General features: G+C 41.1%; 1 protein-coding gene across 4 annotated transcripts in view; it reads left to right on the forward strand.

Annotated features, from left to right (window-relative positions):
• Mitf (melanocyte inducing transcription factor) overlaps window positions 1-21,857 on the forward strand; it is a 267,515-nt gene that overhangs the window by 234,744 nt on the left and 10,914 nt on the right. For 3 of the 4 annotated variants that reach the window (XR_007593097.1, XR_007593098.1, XR_007593099.1), the window contains exon 10: window positions 13,793-13,971. The exons of the other annotated variant lie outside the window; for it this stretch is intronic. The gene's annotated coding sequence lies outside the window, so the exon portion shown is untranslated. The remainder of the gene's footprint in view (window positions 1-13,792; window positions 13,972-21,857) is intronic. 4 annotated transcript variants of the gene reach the window in all.

The raw sequence follows: 21,857 nt of genomic DNA on the forward strand, positions 1-21,857 counted from the left end.
TTTCCTCACGAAGTCATATTTCCTAAACTTGGCTTGCATCACACTTATTTTTGTCTTTGTTGTTATTGCTGCTGATGCTGTCATGAAAGAACTAAAATACCATCAATAATTCTGTCCACTTATGTGATGTTTAGATCGTGACATGTAGCTGGGAAGGTTAGACTAAGTAACTTGAGGTAGATGTAGTCAATAATGGTATCAGATAAGCCATCAATTTGGGTGTAACTTGCCATTGGTACTGAAGCCTTGTTCTGAACTGAATACACACTTGTATGCTCATCAGTGTGCAAACACTCACATACACAGTCATACACACTCATCTGCCAAAAGCTGGATAGAGAAGTATAAGCAATTTCCTGAGCTCTCCATAATACTAGCTGCAATCAGAGACCCCTCTTTAGTTTCCCAGTTGCCTACACCCAAATGATCACACAAAAGAGTATTAATTACAATACTCTTTGGTCAATGGTTCATGCATACTCCTAGCTAACTCTTATGTCTTAAAATTAACCCATTTCTATTCATCTGTCTATCACCATAAATGTTCCCGCATCTTTCTCCTTTGGCAGCTCCATGGCATGTCCATGCTTCTGCCTTCTTTCTCCCTGAATTCATTTTAGCTTTATTCTGCCCTGCAATAGGTCAAAGCAGCTTCTTTATTAACCAATGGTAATAAAACATATTTATAGCATCCAGAGGGTATCCCACATCAACTAGCCACACTGAATTTAACAGACTGTGTGTTACTTTGAGATAATATGCTGTTTTTCCTAATTTATTTTATTTGCAGACTAGGGCCCTGTTGCTGTTTGTGCAGATGTTGACAGATTATTAGTCTATAAAACCCTCAAACTGGCTAGTATAATCCCTTAAAAAATTTTGTAACTCTATTTGGAATCTATGTATATTCCTTCAGGGAAGGAATTCCCATGACAAGAGCTTCCAATTTTAATGTTGGTTGGTTTTTTTGCCTTCACTATTTGAGTTCCCACACCTAGAAGAAACATAGAGTTTGGGGTAAAAGCTATCTCACTCAACGTGGAACCTGGGGAAAATAATTCATCTTTTTGAGTCTCAGCTTCATTCTCCAAAAAATGTTAGTTATGGGCTAGAGGGATACCACTGCCTCTAAAATGCCTGCCACATAAGTACAGGGATCCACAGAACACATGTTTGAAAACTTTGGGCATGATAGAAAACATCTGTAATCTCAGTTCAGATCCCTGGTCCTCCCAGGTCAGTCCTGCCTAGCCTAATCAGCAAACACAGGTCAAGGAGAGACTCTGTCTCAAAAACGAAACAAAACAAAACAAAAGTGAAAAACAACATGACGAATGGCTCCTCAGGGACAAACCCAAAATTGGCTTATTGCTTCCACATGGATGTGCATTGTGCAGATGTGTACACGGGCACCTACATATACATATTCACCTACTGAACATGCACAAGAGGAAATAGAACACAGGGTTATAAAGGGATAATAGGAGGATTAAATGGGGGAGGAAGATAGGAAGGCAGATTTAAAAAGGGAATATAGACATTAACACTCAAGGGCTTTTGAAAAGCCTCATGGAAACTTACTACTATAGAGGCAACCTAAAATATATAAATATATAGGCAGAATTTAAATAAGAGTTAGCATATAATGGGGGATACAATATTTCAACTAGATATCATGTGTTATAAAATAAGACCCCAATACCAGGTATGGGTTGCATGTTTTTTTTTTCTTATTTAGTTTTTATTTGTAATCATAGACTTAACTCTGCAATCCAGCTAGACTTGGAAGGGAATAAGGAAAACACAGAACCCAAAGTGAGAGCAGAGACTGTTGTGAGTAGATAGGGTAGAGGTGCTCTCCTGAGCCGCATAAGGAATGGTCTGGTGGATAAGATGCCCACAAGTTAAAAGAACTACAGCTGTCCACAGTCAGAAATGGTGATCTTCTTGGTGGTCTTGCCATTTCTGGACCCAAAACACTGCATGGCTTCCACAATGCTCCCAAACACCACATGTTTGCCATCCAGCCACGCAGTCTTGGCAGTGCAAATAATAAAAAAAAAAAGCTGGGAACCATTTGTGTTTTGTCTAACCTTTGCCATGGACAAGATGCCAGGACCTGTATACTTCAGGATAAAGGTCTCATCCCCAATTTTCTCCCTACCGATGGACCTGCCACCAGTGCTATTCTGGCATATGAAGTCACTACCCTGCTACATGAGTCCTGGAATGAGTCTGTGAAAGAAGAAACCCTTACACCCAAACCCTGCTCTCTAGTGCTCAGAGCACGAAAGTTTTCTGCTGTCTCTGGAACTTTGTCTGCAAACAGCTCAAAGAAAACACAGCCATAGCACTTACATTATACCACGGAACACGGTGTGGTTGATATTAACAGCAGCAAGCAGTGGTATCTGCAAAGCTGGGTTGTATCTTTTTAAGTCATTGGCAAAAGGGGTCATATAGATCCCCTCAAACACCACGTGCTATAGCTAATAATATTGGCCACCTCTATAACACCCTGGTAAGACCTGAAGAAAGCACATACTTATGTCTTCAAATATGGAGAAATTAAACTGTTACCCAACGAGAAGCTTTAGCTCTCCTGACTAGCATTTACAGTGCTGGAAAGTATTATGTGTGATACTGGAGGAGAAAAGTAACCATCAATCTCATCTAACTACAAACCTTATATGACCTGTCTGCAAGATTAACCCATTGTGAACTAGTGGCACAAATGTTATAGGAGTAACCAAACCAATTTTTTTTAATTGGGATTAAAGCCCACTCCATGAATTCAGCCATTCCTGGCACTGTTCATGAGGACAAGAACCTGAGACTAGAGAGGTCATGGGCCTAGGGGAAAACCTATTACTATTATCCTGGTAAATGAACATAGCAACAGAATGACTGCTGATGGTGTGTTGCTAAACACACAGATCAGTGCCTCAGCCCTCACCGGAAAAGTGTGTTCTTGCAATAGGTGTGAATTAATACAGAGGTCCACAACTAGACAGTGTTTATTTTTACATAAGGAATTAAATCTTGGCTGGATATTTGATGCTACACTAGCACCGAGAATATGGTCCTCCTTGTCTTCAGTTGAAATTTTGACTTTACAATCATTAATGCTGAGAATGTTGCTTCACAAAAAAGCAGTACGAACCAGGCATACTGGTGCACAACTTTAACCCCAGCACTTGGAAGGCAGAAACAGGGTGGATCTCTGTGAATTCAGGCAAGCCTGGTCTACAAAGTGAGTCTCAGGATTTTGGGGACTGTGTGTAGAGACTCTATCTCAAAAGCAAATTAATAAACAAATACAGCATGTTTAGAACTGTTTCAGAAATTGTTCTAATCGAAGCCAAAACTCGCTGATCATTTGTTATGAAACTTGTCAGCATCTCAAGCAGCAATATTTCAAACCAAAAATTCTAACATAATGAAATCCAAAAATATACTAATTTGATGCTTACACAACAGTAGCAAAATATTAAAAGTCTTTCTTTTCTTTAATTAAAGTACTACGTTTCTATAAGAACAGATAATTTTATGTCTACAGTAAAACCACTGAAATTCATAACACAAAAAAATAGCCTAAAATCTGAGCCATGAGGTTCCAAGCAGCATTTGCTGGTATTTTATAATTCATGTAGAGTGCCAAGTGTTAATGTTGTATGTTCAGGACCAAGGCTATGGTGAAGTTGTACAGTGCAACACAGGTAAGTCATGCTGGAAGGCCCTGTGATTCATGGTAAACAGTGGGAATAGGATGCATTTGCTAGGCGGGGTGGAGCTTTCAACAGCCTAATCACCCCTTTAGAAACACATGGAGAAAGAACAAAAGAAACAACCAATCCAAGGAGAGCCCTTGCAGAGGAGATAGACAATCTTTAATCTCTTACATGGGGTATAACAAAGATCAGAAAGGCCGACCCTAAGGGCCAGGTGCCTTTTGTCCCCGATTATCTATTCTCTATAGACTCCCCTGCAACACACACATAGCCCACCTTCCAGGAAAAAGTTGAGAACCCCTAGTTGAAAGATTAGGTTTTCACTTCCTTAGTACATATTGCTATTCTTGATTTAGAAAAAAAAACAAGTACCATTATTATTGCACATTTTATATATGTGTGTTGTAACTGACCACATATATTTAGATTTTGTGACACTTTTCAGGAATAAGCTGAGCATTTCCAGTAGAACACTGTGTGCCATTGATTTCTTTATAAGCAGTTCTCATTTGTGTTATCTTTATATTTTATTATAGTTCAAATATTTGATCAAATCAATTGAGAGACATTTCAGGAGCAACTTAGTAAGGAGAACTTGTTGCAAATAAGACTTGCTTTTGTGTACATTAAATCTCTCTCTCCTCTCCTCTCCACATACACACACACACACACACACACACACACATGTATGGCAAGTATTGTGTTAGGTGTTTAGAGAGATAAAAAGGACATAGTGTTTGTCATGAAATTGATGTTTATTATTTAGTTCTTTTGAACAGACCTGAGTTCTTGGCTCCCCCTTACTACGTCTTAGGCTCATAGCTAGATACATGCAAGATTATGGGAAATCTGTTAGCTCAGAGAAGGCATCTACTCACTTGGAGTTTCTCCTTCCAGATGTACAATAGGGAATGATCTCTGCATCACTCCCCCCTCCCACCTTCTGTGGTCAGGGAACTCAAGGAAAAGCTTTGAAATGCTTTTACTTTGGTATCCAAGCACAATGCCTCGTCTTCGGCAGTAGGGCGTGTTGCCATTGTATATTATGTTTAGACAAAACCATGCATGTCAGTGATCTTAGTTCACATGAAAATTTGCAGAAATAAACAGTAGTACTGACTCCTTCTTTTGTTTGATGTCAGTGTAAGATATTCATTAAGAAAATGTGCTGGATATAATGTCACCTTAATTACTGTATGAGAGGGTTTAATGAAGGCAAATTCCCCTTTATAGCATTAGGCTCAGTGCCGCTATACTCTTCTGTTTATTCCAATGAATTATATTCTGGCACCCATGAAAATCATGTAACAAATGCATAACTAATGTGACATTCACACAAAACATCACATTAGTTCCATACCATCGGCTCTGTTCTGGTGAACACCAAACCAAATCACGTTATTGTAATGTGGATGGTGATTTAATACCCTAATTTGTAAGTGCTTCTGTTTGAACCTGCCATGTTATCTATACCACTCATGCTCGTTCTCGGAGGCGTTTACTTGGTTTGGCTACCTCTTTCTGTCCATAACCTCTACACATATCTGTCCACCTAAATAAAATCCACATACCAAGTTACTACTTAGCATGCTTGCTCACATTGCCCCTCATTGTTGTAATAGGAGCTGTGGGGCTGCGTCCCCAGTACCCTGGCTGCCTGGCTAGCTTATGCCCCGAAATAACAACACACAAACTATATTCTTTTAAACACTGCTTGGCCCATTATATCTAGCCTCTTCTCGGCTAACTCTCGCACCTGGACTAGCCCATTTCTAATAATGTGTGTAAGCACCCAAAGGTGCGTTTACCGGGAAGATTCTAGCCTACGTCCATCCTGGGTCAGAGCTTCATCGCGCGTGTGGCTCTGAGAGGAGCTATGGAGTCTCTCTGAGGAGTCTTACCTCACTTCCTCTTCCTCCCAGCATTCTGTTCTGTTTACTCCTCCCACCTATGTTTTAACCTATCAGGGCCAAGCAGTTTCTTTATTGCTTAACCAATGAAATCAACAGATTGATATATGACACTCCCAGATCAAGGACATGGAAAATAGTTGGATTTTTTTTTTCTGGTAACTCAAAAATTGCCCTACTATAATGTACTTTGAGGGTTAGAGAACAAAAAACTTGGGAAGATGACAGCTCATCATCCCAGGCAGAGCTTAATAGCAGCATATATAATATTATAGGTAAGCTAGAGCCATGCTGTGGGCTCATAGTTTGCATGGTCCTACTTCTGGCTCTCTTTCTCTAGTTCATAGAAGAACCCCTTTTATTAATTCTTTTATGTGTATATACATGCACATACACATGTACATATCTGTGTAGTGGATATGCACACCCATGCTCCCATAAAGAGGCCAGATGAGGTCTGCTGGTGACCTCTATCTCTCTCAATTAGATTCCTTTGAGACAGGATCCTCCAATGAACCAAGAGTTTATGTTGCTTTTCTCCTAGGCTAATAGCCACCAAGTCCCAACAATCCTCTGTCTCTCTACCCTCCATCTTCCAACACTGGGGTTCCAGATACACATAACCATGCATTTTTTTCAAATGTAGATGATGGGGATCCAAACTCAAGTCCTCTTGGTTATACAATAAATGTTCTTACACTTAGCCATTTCCCCAGGTCCTTTCTTGCATTCTTTAAGATCATTTAATGGATACCTCCTGAGAATATGTTGGTTTCTACTGTACCAGCTACGTGATCTTATTACCCTTGGTGGTAGTATGTATGACTGGCTTTTCATTAACCGCGTGCCTTTTTCCTTAGGAACACAATTTCTGCTGGTTTTCCAGGTGTGTTTATGGCTACCCAGAATGCGGGTTACCTAGGTCAACTTCCCTTATAGCCATGGAGTAAATTATGGCTACACAAAAATAAAAGCATCTTTTGTGCGGATGCAATGACCAAAGCCCAAGTTGTCATCTGGGACCACAAGCCAGATAAAACAGTGAGCAAAGATGCAACCATAGCCAATTTATTCAGCTTCTTATCTATTCTGAAGAGGCTAGATCTGACCCTCATCAAAATCAATATTCAACATGGCTAGCAGTAGTCCAGCATAAGAAACTGATTTAATGAAACAGAACAGGACATTGGTTAATCCAAAGAGTTGTCAATGCGAGAGAAATATCTCTAATGTGATAGACTAGTCCTGGCCTAACGTGAACAAATGACTGGATATTCTATCATTTTCACTCTCCTAGTCTTCTGCAATGAACTCCATGTTTCTCACAGCCCTGGCTACAGCCTGTAGTTATCTTTTCGTTGGTTTATTGCTTAACCACCTTTCCTTTCCCATAACATATATTCTCAGGGAGGACAGAGGTCTCCAATTGGGTTTGCTCTCAGAGCACATCACTCTGAATGTTAGAAGAATGAATAAACTCATTCTTTATTTTTTTATTACAAGATATAATATTTTAGAAATTACAAATTTGATGGAATAAAAAGAATTCTATTTGGAGGGAACGTGTTGGCAGTGGAATTGATGATAGTATTTTTTTTTTAATTCTCCCAGACTTAAAAAAAGAAAAAGAACTGATGAAATTAGTGGTAGATAAAAATTCATTGCTGGCTTCTAACAAGAACTCACAAATAATGGAGGACATATAAATAGAGTAGGAGCCTTGTTAATAATACTTTCCTTCTCTGTTCCCAAGCCTTTGATGACAACCCTACCGGAGGCGCTCTTTATCAGTCTCTAAAGCGATGGCGACGCTGTCACATGCCTTTCTTGATGTATACGTATTAGACATAAGGCAGCTTTCTGTTCCTTAGCGTATGTTAGCATATAATTAAAACTCTGACTGTCTGCTACTAAGCAACGGAGCATGGCAGAGGTTGATCACATCCCATCACAAAGATAGAAAGGGGGAAAATAATAAAAATAATCGCACACATTCCTGTAATCAGGCTTCAGATCTTAATTATGTTTTAACTCCTTTGTTATGCCACGGCCATGCCTGCTAGCATTTAAAGGACACATTCATTCTCCTGCCTCAGTTCAATCTAGTTCTTTCATTTATGTCTTAGTCCATTTATGGGGATTCTTTGAGGGACATTTAAGGTCACAAGGACTGAGGGGAAACAGACAGGACTCAAGAGGTCTTGAGTTCGTTGAGGCTTCTAAATAGCTAGGTGTGGGCAGGATTGCCTCCAATCTAAGGAATCTGGAAAACCGGGGATGAGGTGGGGTGCAACCAAGGATGGAGGAGAATGGAGGAAAATGGCAACAGAGTTTGTATCCCTGGTGGGGATGCACACAAACACATGTCCTACACAGTCCCCACTTGTCACCTGCATGGCTTGAGCTCCAATGGGGTGCTTCACTCTGCTCTTAGAGAGCACTCTTATGCTGTCGGTGTTTCTTGAATGTGTCAGTTTGGGGGACATGCTTAGAAGGAAAAGCTTGTGCTTCTGTTTTGACTACTTCTCTCTATCTCCCCCCCCCACACACACCTGAAAGGTTACTATGAATCTCACTCATTGACAGTCATTCATTTGTGAATAATTCTGAGCCAGGCACCATTCTTTGTTCTAAGGCCACCATGGTGAACAGCACAAGCAGCCTGCCCCAGTGGAGATGCTGCTGAATAAAGGGACAGCCAGTGATTTGCATATGCGATGTCCTCAAAGGGCATGTGTTCAAGGATTGACCTCCATATTGTGCTGCTATTGAGAGGATATTGGTCTACCAGGCCTCTGCCCTCACCAATGGACTCACAGTATGGCAGCGTTGTTGAGAGACTGTGGTTGTTTGAATAGGAATGGCCATCGTAGATTCATGTATGTGAATGCTGGACCTCTAGGAAGTAGCACTACGGGGAGGTGTGGCCTTGTTGGAGTAGGTGCGGCTGTTTGGGAGGGAATATGTCACTGTGGAGGTGGACTTTGGGTCTTACAAGTTCAAGTCTGGCCAGTAGGACACAGTTTTTCCTTCTGCTGTCTATGGATCAGAATGTAGAACTCTTGCTCCTTTTCCAGCACCATGTCTGCCTGCACACGGCCATGTCCCACTGTGATGACAATGGATTACATCTCTGAAACTGTAAGCCAGCCACAATTGAATGTTTTCCTTTATAAGAGTTTTCGTGGTCATGGTGTCTCTTCACAGCAGTAGAAACCCTAACTAAGACAAGGCTACAGGAAGTAGGGAAGGGCCAGGTTGGAGGAATAGGTCACTGGGGTTGTACCCTGGAGTGATGGATCTTCTCCCTGGTCTCTTCATCCTGAACTTCTCTCCGTCTTCTGGAAGCCCTTTGAGGAGCAGCTTGGTGTGGTAGCATTTCAATTGTATTTTAACAAATACAGCTTGCCTGGTGATCAGAGAGTAAAACAGCCCCACTGGTCAGCCTTATAGAACAGGCAGTGATAACACACACCTTTAATCCCAGTAGCCATACTAGTTGTCATAGAAATCAGGTGGTACATGCCTTTAATCCCAGAGGTACACACCTTTAATCCCAGAACTAGAGAGAGGATTATAAAATGGGAGGAGACAGCTCTCAGACACAGTCTCATTCTGAGATTCCTGGAGGCAGGATCGCCATTTCAGAGTGAGGTAGAGATTAGAGCCAGTGGCTAAATGTTTTGATTTTTGGATCTTCAGGCTGAACACCAATTCCTCTCTGAGTTTTTACTAATCGTGCATCATCTTGGCTCTTCAGTGCCCTCCCACCCGGATGTCATGCTTTACCACAGTTTAGGAACATGGAACCAGCAAACAATGGCCCTAAATCCCTGAAACCGTGAGCACAAACAATCTTCCCTCTGTTAAACCGCTTCTCCAGCATTTGTCACAGCAGTGATATGTCTCGCTAGCAGAGCCAGGAAGGAAGAAACACATTTGTGTAAAAGAAGAGCTAGTGACTGTGTACAGCCCTGAGCTGTTCTGCCGTCATTGACTCTCCCTGCCCCGATGAGAGAAGTTCCACAATGCATGGGGCAGCACTGGGGCATGAGATTTCATCCATCGGTAGCTTCTACAGCTTGGAGCAGTCCAACAGATAAGAAAATGGGGGCAAACACAAAGTCAACCTCTTCCATTCCATTCTGACAATTGGCAATGAAAATCAGAGACCAGAGGGATATCTCTGGTTGCCACACGAACCTGCTGGCCTGGGTTTGAGCTCCAGAACCCATGTGAAAAAGCTCTATATGGTGATACACATTGTAATCCCGGCATTCCTGTGGAGAAATAGAATTGTGGGTGCAGGAGACTAGCACAGAAGCTCATGGGCTAGAGTGGAGTGTGCACCGTGACCCACAAGAGAGACCCTGCATCAACAAGGCAGAAGACAAAAACCGAGTCTCTGACCTCCACATGCACGCCATGGCTCATGTAAGCTTGCATGAACTTCCAGGCATGCCTTTGGCAGTTCCTTCTCTATACCTTGGAGCTGAAGAAAGGCAGAAGCTAGACTTCGTTTGGGTGCTTGTTCAGTGTTGGGTGAAAGCAGTGACTTGTTCGAGCAGAAGGTGATAATACTAAAAAAAAAAAAAAAATCATGCTGACAGGATTTAGAGGGAGTCTGACAAAGATGGAGCTTATTAAAACAAAAAGAAGGAGGTAATGTCAGCAAATCTGGAGTGGGAGCTCCAAAGCATAGAGTGAAGAAGCAGCTGGGGCCTCAGAACCCTGTCTCCCTGCAGATGAGAGTGACCCGTGGGTTTCAGAGAACCTGGAGAGAGGTGGTTCTGCCTTACCACTTGGAATATACTTCTTGGACAAACCTTATGACGCCACAAAAGGCAACCATGTGACCTCTCCCTCGGCTGCACGCATTCTATTTTGACCAAGGTTTCTAAAGCTAGAGGCAAGTCTGCATGAGTTTCTATAGCACAGTGGGAGGAGGTGGGCTGGGAGGGGGGGCTCTATTTCAGGTTCTTTTTCCAGAGTCACCTATTCTGACATCCATGCTCCGCATTACCCAGTGATTTCTGACTATGTTGGAGTTAGAAGCACAGACTTGTGTGAGTTTCTTTGAGGGGATGAAGTGGGGGAAAATGGTTGTTCCCCATTAAGATCATACAAAGACAGAAAAAAAAAACCCAAATTAGAAAAGACGGGCAGAACTGTCTAAAACCAGTTTGTTACATCAGGAAAGCCAGAAAGGACTTGTATATGATGACTCCGATGTAAGCGACATGAATCCCTAGTGAAGAGGTGGAAAAGGAGGGAACTTATGGCTGTTAAATGTCATGTCCTTTTTGCAGACTATTGTGGTGTGTGTGTGTGTGTGTGTTTGTGTTCGCATGTGTTGTGTGCATGTATGCTTGTGGGCCTGAAGTATCTTTCTGATAGTTTTGCAATGTATATACTTTTCTGAGGAGATGGGGAGGGCTTGTATGTTTCCAATTTGAAAAAAAGAGAAGAAAAGGAAGAGAGGGAGGGAAGGAAGGAGACAGGGAGGGGAGAGATAGGAACTCCAGCTTGTCACTCACTCGGCAACTATTGTTCTGCAGCCTTGCTAACTTGGGTGATGATTTGTCTATAGTGCACATGCCTGTCTCAGAAAAAAAAAAAAGTGGACGCACAGAACTTGAGCTATAGAACCCAAGGGGAGAGAGAATATAATTGATTCTCAGTCCCCAATGAACTGGCTCCATCAGAGCCAGAAATCTTCTGTAGTCAGCTGTGATGAGGACAGTCACCTTGCTGGACTGAAAATACATTTCCTGGAAAAGTCGACTATGCTTTCTGATGTTTCCCTCTTTCTTAGTAGCTTTTGGAATTTTATTTTCCACATACCAGATTCTAAGTTGCATTATCCCTGCTCTCATCTCTACGCTGCCGTTAACTGAACATTAGTTAATATGCTCATATCTGCTTACTAAGGGCCTTCTTGAAGGTAGCAGGGTGCAGATTACTTTTCAAAGTAGTTATTAGCTTCCTTATGAATGCTGCCCCTCAAACCCAAGGTTCTCTATGAGCATAATAATCTCAGGCTCATACATAGGAAGATGGGGTTCCACCCGGATCTGTGGCTTGATACTTCCAGCCAACCTGGTAGCCCTGTCAACCCACTAAGAATACAAGGGGCCAAACCACCTCTGCCCTTGAGGAACTTTAGTCAAAAGTGGATAACAACAGAAGTAATTAGATATTTTAATATTTTCTCTATAGCCTGCTTGAATATGATTAACTGAATTAATGACTTAGAAAAAAAGGCTTCCCTGAGCCTAAAGGTAGAGTTCAGCTTTAAGAATCCATACTGTTCTTGCTCAAGTCCCAAGTTCAGTTCTCGGCCCGCATGTCACTTGGCTCACAACTGCCTGTAACTCCAGCTGCAGGAAATCTAGTGCCTCTGGCCTCCTCCCGTACCCACACTCCCGTGCACATACCCTGCCCACCCCTTTGCATACACTTAATTACAAATAAATCTTAAAGAAAAAGGCTTTCCTTCCTAGCACCGTCTGTTTCCATTGCTTGGGAAAGTTTTAACATTCCTTCCAAACTTTCCCTCTGGTGAGGCTGGGCCTGGGATTGGCTACCACTCAGGAGAGCATTAGGAGCACAGCCCCAGCTCAGCCAAAGGGCCATGTTTTTGCTGCAGGGTAAACTTGTTAATATTGGGAGGCCAGCCAGGGTCATCCATCTAAGAACCCTGGGACAGCATCTTTGGATTGCTCATGGAGCTACGGTCTAATTAATTTTCAAACGGACAAAGTAGCTTCTTGGGCCATGTTACAAACATTTTCATTCATTTCAGGGAGGTTGGATTTGGCTCGGAGCAGAGTCACGAGAAATTCTAATGGCTCCCTGTCTTCTTTGTGTGTCCTCAGGAGAGCTCGGTTGATGTCAACAAAGCAAGATTTGTGCTCCAGGCAATTGGAGTGGATTCAGTTTCTAGGGAGCCAAGTTCTCTGCCTTCCCCTGGAAGGAAAGGCTATGGGATGGAGCATATGGGAAGCCTCTCTGGGCCCTTTTACATTATTGAATTTAGCTGCGCTCACATAATGAAATTGTTGAGATTGTTTAAACCTTCTGCAGGGACTTCTGTTAGCTGAGAAGAAACTTGTACTAAAGCCATAAGAAGATTGGATTATAGATAGAATGGAATCTTTTTTATCTCTTGCCTGCTTTTCTGTATAAGGACTGACATTTTTTTTTTCCTGGGCATGAAGCCAAAGGTCTATTTAATTTCTGCTTAAAATGTCCCATGGTCACTCATGCTGCCTGCCCAGATGGAGGTTTCATACATTAGTAAATAAGGACAGAGTTGATAGGAAACTTGTGAATTTACAGGAGGAAATTTTTTTAGAGGGGAGCAAGGTACATATAATACCACCTATAAACCATGTACTGGAATCTTTGCGGTGATGTCTCTCAATGAAATTGTCCACGTTTTTGTGGGAATTACACAGATCTTTGTCCCTAGAACAAGCCACAATTAAATAAGTCTGGAATAGAAAGATGTATGTTTACTTAGATACATGTGCATGGAATTTTTCTCTCTTGCTTCTATGTCATTTAGAATTTTGGGGTTTGGGGTGGTAGTAGAATTTTAATTTGAAATTTTATTTTACTCATTGATCTTACTTTTTTTTGTTTTGTTTTGTTTTTCAAGACAGTGTTTCTCTGTAGCTTTGGAGCCTGTCCTGTAACTAGCTCCTGTAGACCAGGGTGGCCTTGAACTCACAGAGATCCACCTGCCTCTGCCTGGGATTAAAGGCGTGTGCCACCACCGCCCTACTTGATTTTACATTTTCTAAGAGGGTTTTCCCACCAGTTTACAAGACAGGAGAGAATGAGTCTGTATGCAGGCATCAGTTAACTGCCCATCAGTTTCTCTGAAAGGACCGTCCTGATGCTTTGGCTGTACAAACTGCAGCTAGTGGATGTTACAAGTTCCTGGAAATGAATGGACATGGAAAATTCTTGCCCTAAGCCATCCTTGAAGAAGTCCCAGGTGGCTTGTCTGTCCTCTTGCAGCCTGCCAAGAACAATCACACGTACACAGCAGCTTCTAGAAATCCCACATTTGTGGAATGCTTATCCGTGAAAGATTGCCACAGCCCTTACTTTTCACTCGAGAATGTTCTCTCTCCTCTCCAGTGTGGTGTCCTGCAGAGAGGAAGACAGCAGCAGGTGTGTCCCCTTGCCACGTCTCTGTGAAGAAACGGCCGTGCTTCATTTTATCTCAGACTTCATTTTGTCTTGACAAATATACGCCATGAGTTAGAATAAGACCTTACCTGTAGAAGAATTGAATGTGGACTCTTTTTTCAAAACACGTATGTACTTATTTGTACTTATTACCTGCTCTGTGACAATATTGTCCCCAACAGTGACATACAAGGTACGTCCTTTGCTCTTTGCCCCAGTATAAAGGGTGAATCTAAGAAGCCCATAAATGACAGTCATCTATCACTGGTCCCGCCATGCTCGCTGGAGTACTAACCTGCTTTTTATACTTTAGAGAAAAGTGGATTAACAAATGTTCCCGACACCCAATGCTTTGTCATGATATCACAGGTGACTGGCAAGGGAGGAGCAGTCAGTTTATTGTGGTTGGGACCACCACAGAATCTATGGCATCAGGATTTGAACAAGAGTAAATTCACTGCCACTTTTTCAGGGGTTTTCCTGGCTTCTGAAATGAACACTATTTTTTGAACTTCTGGAGCCATTACCATCGCCGTGTAGTGATGCATACCAACGTTGTTTAGCTCTCACTCACGTCTTCTCTCTGTGCTAAGGATTAAAGAAAGAAGGCCATTGTCACAACGCTAGCAAAGAAACAAAGGCGAGCCTTCCTGCCAAGCATAAACATATTTCTGTTTAGCAAATAGCAGGAGTATTGAAAACAGTCTCGTTCCTCTTCTCCTACAGCAGACTGTTCTCTGCTTTCTGTATTAGTTAACAAATGCGAGTCTGTTTATTTTGTTTGAAATTCCATTCCATCCATAAATTCCAGCGTTGCACAATAACAGCAGGACAGGACAATATCCCCATTGTTTGCTTTTACAGTCGTCTCAGCCCGCAGAATTCTGCTCCATTGTCAGCTTGCTGTCATCAAGCCATTGCTCTCCGCTTACCAGAGTCTCCCTCCTAATATCATTCAAATTATTTAGACACTCAACAATGTTTTTGCTGTCAGTGCAGACTTGTAAAGAGTTGGAGCCCCAGTGCGATGACCAAATAACCCTGCACTATTTATCTTTCCACAAGTCATTATTTCCCCGGGCCCTGGAGAAGCTGAGCTGCTGTGTGAGCCGACCCGGGAGGGGGTTCTCCACTGAAGCTGGTCTGTTCCATTGGACAATGAGGTTTTTCTGCCTGGCTGTCTCTGTGGATGCACACACAATGGGATGGGTCAGGGCAGGGTGAGGCAGAGCCCTTCTAACAATGACACCACAAAATCCTTAAGTAAGCAATTTTATAGGCCTAAATAACTCATTGAAATGATTAATTTTCTTTATCCCTTTCTATAATTAAAAAGAAATTACAGGTACTTCAAAGGACTCTCTTTACCCCCACCCACCCCCCCATGTCTCACTCATTTTCTCTGTGGACTTGCGTTTTAAACATTCCCCTTTGCCACTGTTTATTATATACCTTGTGGGTGTAAGATATAGGTGCTGGAAATGCAGAAATGAAAGAGAAGTTGAGCTGGGAGTGCAGCTCAGTAGGTAGAGTGCTTGCCTGGTAGGCTCAAACTCCAGGATTCAGTCCTTAGCACTGCATTAACCAGGCATGGAAGCACAGGCCTATAACCCCAGAAATCAGGCTCAGAAGGTTCAAGGCCAACCTTGAAGGGCTACAGAGTGAGTTTGAGGCCTATATGGGAGGAAGTAGGGAAGAGACCTGTGTGTGTGTGTGGGGGGGGGGGACACAATGGTGGCCCTCATGGAACCAAGGGCCTGAAGGGAATATGGAAGGGAAGGCTTCTTGTATACTAATGAATCTACAGATCTATGTGCATGTATGGAACCCACATCATCTCACTCAGAAGGAAACCCACAAAGCAGAGGACCAGAAGCATGCTTTCTGCCTCCTAGAGAGCATCTTTATTTTCTTTTGAGAAATCACTGATGTCTCCTTAGACATACTTCTCTTGGCATTGTGCTTCAAGCCTGGCGTCCTCTGATAGTCACAAATTAGGCGTATCCCCTGAGTTCTTCACTTCTTTCTCTTTAGAGTCACTTGCCACTCAAGAGCCTAAAGGATGGGGACACAAATGAAAGGAATAGCCAACATTCAGACAAGATGTGTGATCACCACTGGATGTTGAGGGGTCCAGGGATTTTAATTCATGCTGCTGTCTTTAGCCTTTTGTACATCTTAAATTGCTCCAGACCGTTGCCCCATACATAGACCAGCTGACATTGCTTCAATTCATTTGATTTGTACTTAAGTGAGCAAGAATTATTTATAATAACTGACTATGGAAACTGAATGAAAAGGTGTAACATGAGGGCCTGCTCATTGGGGTTTCTGTCCCACAGCAGGCAAGTCCCAAAGAAAATCACACAGAGAGTCTGCATTAATTATAAATTGATTGGCCCATTAGCTCAGTCTTCTTATTAGCTCCTGTAGCTTATATTAACCCATTATTCTTATCTATGTTAGCCACGTGACTCGGTACCTTTCAGCCAGGCAGATTACATCTTGCTTCTCAGTGGTCTGGGCAGGAATAGAAGGAATGGGCTTCCTCCTTTCTATCATGCTCCTCATCACCCCACCTCTACTTCCTGTCTGGTTGACCCGCCTATACTTCCTGCCTGGCCAATCAGCGTTTATTTAAAACATGATTGACAGAATACAGACAATTCTCCCACATTGAAAAGGTAATTCTTAATTAATTTAAAAAAGGAAATATATATAAAAAAGATATATTTCAGTTATACATATTATGTATCTCATAGTCAAAGACCTTTAGCCAAAGACATACAGTATATCTATATAGCTGGATTGACTTCAGTCTTCCCTTCCACCCTATAAATTGATCTAACCAGTCCTTGATATGCAGATATGTTACTGCTAGTCTTATATTGATAAATATTTCCAAATATAAATATGTATATATTCATATGTTTAGACAGATATATTGGTAGATTTTGGGACTATCAATAGCCAAAAAAAGAAGTACTTGATCAAAGGATTTGTACCTTTTTAGGAAGATCAAAATTCATAAGACCCTATGTGAGAACAGAAACTATGTAGCATGAATTCTAATTAGTCTTAATAATAAAATCCCTGAGTCAGATATGGGGGTAAGTGCTGAAAGATCAGAGAGACAAAAGAGCAAGCCACAGCAACCTCTTACTTTGCCAACTTCTCAGATGACAAAGGGCCAAGCTCCTGTTTCTGCCCTGCCTTATCACTTATTCTTTCCATATGATTTTTCTGTTTTCTCTTCCCAGGTACTGGGATTAAAGGCATGTGACACCACTATTTGGCCTCTATAATTAACTAGTGGCTAGCTCTGATCTCCAGACAAACTTCATTTGTTAGAGCACAAATATAATACCACATTTCCCCTTTTTTGTTTAAAATAAAAAATATTATAACTAATATGAGAAAAACTATATACAAGAATTACAATAACTACAATATATACAGGCAATATACACATCAACAATGTCTAGTCCATTTGCATTTGAAAATTCAGAAAAAATAATTCTATTATCCTATCTTGGTGAGTCCAAAGGATTGTACCTAATTCACCTTCTTTCCTAATTTGTATTACTAAAACTATCTTATAATGTCTCTCAACTTTACATACTTTACACCTCTCTAGTGAATTTCTTTTCTGAATCTGGTAACAAGAAAAACTATAACTATAAAGTCTTCAACTTCATCAGAGACCTGAGAGAAAGTAATAACTGAGTAAGCAGGAAGTACAACAAGAAACTTCCAAAGAATGTGAGAAATGACAGAAACAGCTGGCTGCCTGGACAGTCACCCAAGGTTCCTCTGTGATATTGGGGCATCCACTTTTGGCCTACAGTCCTAGAATATCTGACAGACTTTTCTGTGAAGCAGGATATTCTGAAGGGCTGTCCTACATTGTCTTGACAAAGATCAACAGTCACTTTCTTTTGTATCCTGCTTGTCCAATTTGGACAGCATATTATATAGATCTCTTACGTGTTTGAAGATGACCTGCATATCTAAAATCTATCTCTGTTTGACCTTGAAAACATACCTAATATGACTCCAAGTTTAATTGTAATAGGTGACTAACTACTAGCCTGCATTCCTTATTATCCTAAATAGTTAATAATAATAACTTTCAAGAACTAGAAGTTTGCATCACATTGTTAAATGAGCTATATAGGTACAATACCTTGAACAAGATTATAAATGTATATGTAGTGTGTTCTAACAAAAATAACCTTTAATTTGTATCAATATACAAAAACCATATCAATGTAAAATATTTAAAACTATTAGTTGATATTTTTGCTTTAAAAGTAGATTCAATAATCTACCCTTATCCTCTTGTATCTTTATCCCCATTTTTTTTAAAAAACAAGAATTATGACTCTAATCTTCTTTGTTTAGCTTTTTTCCTGACCATTCCCAGTAACAACTTGTAACTAACTGCCACGGACCGGCTCAGGGGAGCCTCTCAAACCATGGGAGAAGCAGGGTCTTGGTAACAGGAAGGCACAAGTTCGGCAGATGACAGACAGACACAACACACAGAGAGTGGTTGGAATCTGCTGCAATTTTCCTGAATTCAGGGTTTCATTATATAGTATTCAAACAAAGAACAAATCAGAAGGTCATGTATCATTGGTTGGCACAGTATAAAAGCTTCTTTTGGTCACATCAGTGATATTTAAGAAAAGCATATTATCAGGGACAGGTGTTAGACATAAAACATCCTTAGAAGAGGAACTCTTGTCCTTGAGAACATAAACCTCAGACAAGTGGTTTCATCTTATGAATAGAAAGTTTCTATCTCATTATCATTATCATGGCCTTTCCTCTTTCTAACCCTTTCTTTATCTCATCTAGTGACCAAATATGCCTAATCAGTTCTCTGCACCTGCTGAAATATACTTTTTTGTACCTTCTTATGCAGCAGACACCATGGGGATTGGGATCTAGTAAGCTTATCCATAAAGTTCAAAGTATAATAACAGTCTTTGTCCATCAACATTAACCCATCTATTTCTTTGCTCATCATACATCCCATGTAGGGCAAGGGTTCTGCTGTAGTCTTATACACTCCCATACTGTGCTTCCCTATCCCAGAGCTGTTCCTGAAGAGATAATCCTGTCTTGTAGATATATAGAATATCATTATTATAAACGAGATTGTGCAAAGCCCATATCCTGCATAGCCAGCTAATTGAGAAACCCGTCTATGCCTCAAGGGTGGCCAATACTGGACCATCTGCCATTGACCTCCAGGAAGCCTAGTCCCATAGGACACGTGGCTCCCATTTGGCATAATGACATATGTCATGTCACACAGACGACACTGGAGTTGGTATGGAACTAACCACCCTAAACAATGACAAATGTACATAATTCATTGAAAGACCAAAACTACCCCCCCCCAAGAATGTGGACGTTGTGTTCTTAAATTTATTTTCTGCTGTCTTGGGGTAATGGCATCTTTAGGAATCCTAAAAAGAAAATTTTGGGTTAGTTGTCAAGTCCTGGGAGAAGGTTATTTGTTATCCAGGCTCTGCATAATAGGAGAAAGTACGGGTCTTGTCTCAAGTTCTGGCTAGAGTAGTCTAAGAGGCTGGATCATCTTAGCAAGCCACCTGGCAATGGTCCTGAGTAGTTTGTGTCATCCAAAGCTGATCTTTAAGTGGTGGTTTTCAGCTTAGTGGTGTTATCATATTCCTGGTGGAATGAACATTGTGGGATCCCGTCTTTCTATCAGGTCCTCCACTATAATTGAGGTCCAGGCTCCAAGACTGCTAGATCCAAGACTCTCCAGTCTTGAGGGATAATTATAAGTTGATCATGAGTTTAACATCAGCTTCATGAAAGGTGAATACATGCCTTATGAAACTATGGCTTACTTGAATCTCCTTCAAACTAACATTTCCAAGGAGGCTATTCAGCTCTTGCACAGCCTTGGGAATTTCTCTTATTTGACAATTCCTGTAAGGCTACTGGATAAGTTAAAGTTGGTTGTTTGAGAACCTTAGGCTATTGTTCCTCTCTAACCTTATAATGCAGTGCTGAAATTGGTTCTCTTTTAAATTCCTCTGTGAATCTGAATATCTCTATGATCTGTTTTTTTAATAAGTTTTTCTAAAGCCTGTATCTTGGCACTCATATCAACCAACTTTTTATAAGGTAAACCAAGAATTATCAAACCAACAATAAAGATGATCAGAATGATAATTAACATTTTGTCAATCCCAGTTAAGTTGATTACCCCATCATTTAATTGTTCCAAATTTAAACCATGCATTGAATAGTCATGCAGAGACCTAACTCTCTCCATTGTAATAGTGTTTCCCATTTTTTAGTGAAGGAAAAAAAAATCTCTCTTTTAACTAATTCCTCCCTTTAAGAATTCCTAATTGTCTCACCAAATCTGCCAACAATGACAATTCAGATGACGGTGAAGCGTGAAGCTGACTGCTGCTGCACAGAACAGTAGAAGCTCCAGTGGGTTTCTAGGCAGCTACTAGTTTGGTCTCAGCCCGAGAGAAGGGAGTCCAGGGAGAGCCCACAACCTACTGGGAGGAAAAAAAAAAACAAAACCCAAAGAGCCAGCCATCTACACAGGGGAAGATGTGAAAGCAGCTAACTCCTGTTGCTTTTGGAGCCCTAACACCTATGGAGTTGGTTGCAGAGAGGCTGCAACAGAAAAATTCAGACCCATGAGTAAAGAGGAAAGGAAAACCCAGCCAGTGGTGCAGTGACTCCAGCTGCATGTAGCTGCAGTCTGTGCCGGTGGCTGCAAAGCAGCAGACAAGTGATTTTTTTGTGACTTCACGGCCTAAATTAAAGTTGGACTCCAGATGTAGTGCAAGTTCTAATTGGTCTTAATAATTAAAACCCAGAGTCAGATATTCTGGTAAATGATGGAAGATCAGAGAGACAAAGGCAACCTCTTACTTTGCCAACTTCTCATCCAAAAAGGGCCAAGCTCCTGTCTCCACCCTGCCTTATCACTTCCTCTCTCTAGCCAGTCATATCATTTCCTGTTTCCTCCTCCAGGGTGCTGGGATTAAAGGTGTGTGACACCACTGCCTGCCCTGTATGGTTAGCTAGTCACTAGCTCCATGCTCTGTTCTCCAGACAAGCTTTGTTTGTTAAAGCACAAACAAATTATCACCACAAAACTATTGATTGAGCATATAAAAAATGAAAGAAGTTCATGAGAGTTTGCTTATACTGATTTTATGGTCTCCAAATGAAAAGGCAATCCTGTTGAATTTAGGAAAACTAAGAAATACTTTTAAAAGTCTTTACAAAAAACTATGAAAACAGATAACGACAGAGGAAAGCAAACCATTCAATCACTTACATTTATTTACCACACACTGTTAGAATATTCTTTCATCAATATCAATTTTCATCCAACTTGCTACTTAAAAAAGATTTATCTTTTGTCATCTCTTCTCCATCAGTGACCTAGTCAAGGTCAGAAGGCAACCTCAGGTGTTATCTTCCACCATTTTTGAGACAGGTCTCCGGTTCAGTGTTTTGGACCTCAGTCTAGCTGGCCTTTGGGCTTTAAGGGATTCTCCTGTGTCCACCTCCCATCTTGCCACAGGACATTGGCATTACAGATAGGTGCTATCGTTGCCAGGTTTATGTGGATTCTGGGTCTCCAAACTCAGGTACATGTGCTTGCATGGCAAGTCTTTACCTGTTGATCTATATTTCCAGTCCCAAGCTTTCGAAGTTGTTTTGAAGAAGATTATAATCATACATAGATATGGAGGTAGCTAAATATATTCCTTAAATAATGATTATATGACAATGTCCACTTACATTTATCTTTTAAATTTTATTGCTGTTTTTCAAAGGACTTATTTTCTCTGTGGTTCTTTCCTTTAAGATTCATGGAAACATTCTCTTCTCTTTATGAATTGGTATCCTTGTGGCTCTTCTTTCTTCTTCTTCTTCTTCTTCTTCTTCTTCTTCTTCTTCTTCTTCTTCTTCTTCTTCTTCTTCTTCTTCTTCT

This window comes from Alexandromys fortis, unplaced genomic scaffold (assembly GCF_014885135.2).
Source record: "Alexandromys fortis isolate MF-2015 unplaced genomic scaffold, M_Fortis_MF-2015_v1.1 scaffold_48, whole genome shotgun sequence".
NCBI classification, from domain to species: domain Eukaryota; kingdom Metazoa; phylum Chordata; class Mammalia; order Rodentia; family Cricetidae; genus Alexandromys; species Alexandromys fortis.